Here is a 1,513-nt window from a genome sequence, read left to right as displayed (position 1 = left end):
CTATTGTTGACATTGCTGCTATGAACATTGGGGTACATGTGCTCCTATGCATCAGCATTTCTGTCTCTCTTGGGTAAATCCCCAGCAATGCTATTGCTGGGTCATAAGGGAGTTCTATGGATAGTCTTTTGAGGAACCTCCACACTGTTTTCCAGAGCGGCTGCACCAGTTTACATTGCCACCAACAGTGTATGAGGGTGCCCATCTCTCCACACCCTCTCCAACAACTGTAGTCTTTTGCTTTGTTCATTTTAGCCACTCTGACTGGTGTGAGGTGGTATCTCAGTGTGCTAAGGTGATAAGATGACACATTCTTGCCAGATTAGATGCTATTTTCATAAACGCTGCTGAGGTGATGACCTGATGTTCTGAATAAAGATATAATCAATTTTCATAGTCATACCCTGAGCTTTGGCAATTCTGCACAGTTTCATGAATCATTACTTAGGGTAGGCTCATAAATGTTTCTGAGAAACACCTCAATCAATCTTCACAACAATGCCCCAGATGAGTACTGCTTTAGTCCCATTTCTCATATGAGAAAGTCAAGGCACAGAGAGATGGAATCATTCCCCCAGGTGACACAAGCAGAAGGAATGCAACCCATACTGTCCAACTCCAAGGGCTAATCTTCAAACTACCTCCTTTATTGTTTCTGCTTTACACACAGACCCTGCTGAAAATTTTGACATTATAAGGCATGCAAGAGGATGCTAATGAGTCCACTTTGGTTGGATGTAAGAATCAAAGAGAGTTAGCCTGAGTATTCAACCAGGGTCCGGTAGTGAAAGAGGGCATCACTGAGGAAGAGGAGCTCCGAGTGGCCTTAAAGAATTGCATTACTTAGTTACAGAGGGTTTTGTAAGTAGATGGAACAAAATCAGCAAAATCATGGAAATGGTAATGATTAGGGAACATAGACAGGGTGGTAACAAGTGTCAGTCCCTATGAGACAGAGAACATAATGGATGATCAGCAGGAGACATTATCAGATGAGCTCGCAGGGCTCTGGAATACAGGAAATAGAGTCTAGATCTCACAGCATGAGCAATGCAACCACCATAGTTTAATCCATTTCATAATTATTTGTTGAGGGTATCCCACATGCCAGGCCCAAAGCCAGTTGGTATGGATATAGCAGGGAATGAGTCAGGCTAAGTTCTGCCTTCAAAGACCTCATATTCAAAGAAGGGAGGACATAGACACTAAGGAGGCTTTGAGGAGGATAAGGACTGAGAGAGAGAGGGAGGGAGAGAGAATCCCTAGAAAGCTCTGCACTGTTAGCACAGAGCCCAACACAGGGCTGGATCTCACCAAGTGTGAAGTCATGACCTGAGCTGAGATCGAGAGTCAGATGCTTAAATGACTGAGCCACCCAGGCACCTCAAACAAGTTTAATAAGTCAAAAGAGTTCACCTTTAGTTGACATTCTATTTCCAGAGACATCTGTCTTCCCTGCTACTAGATCTCCAAATAACAATGACCTGAAGATGTTTGTTTCTTTTTTTTTTTT

This window comes from Suricata suricatta, chromosome 7, assembly GCF_006229205.1.
Source record: "Suricata suricatta isolate VVHF042 chromosome 7, meerkat_22Aug2017_6uvM2_HiC, whole genome shotgun sequence".
NCBI classification, from domain to species: Eukaryota; Metazoa; Chordata; class Mammalia; order Carnivora; family Herpestidae; genus Suricata; species Suricata suricatta.
The sequence above is the reverse complement of the archived record's forward strand: the minus strand, read 5'-3'. Positions refer to the sequence as shown.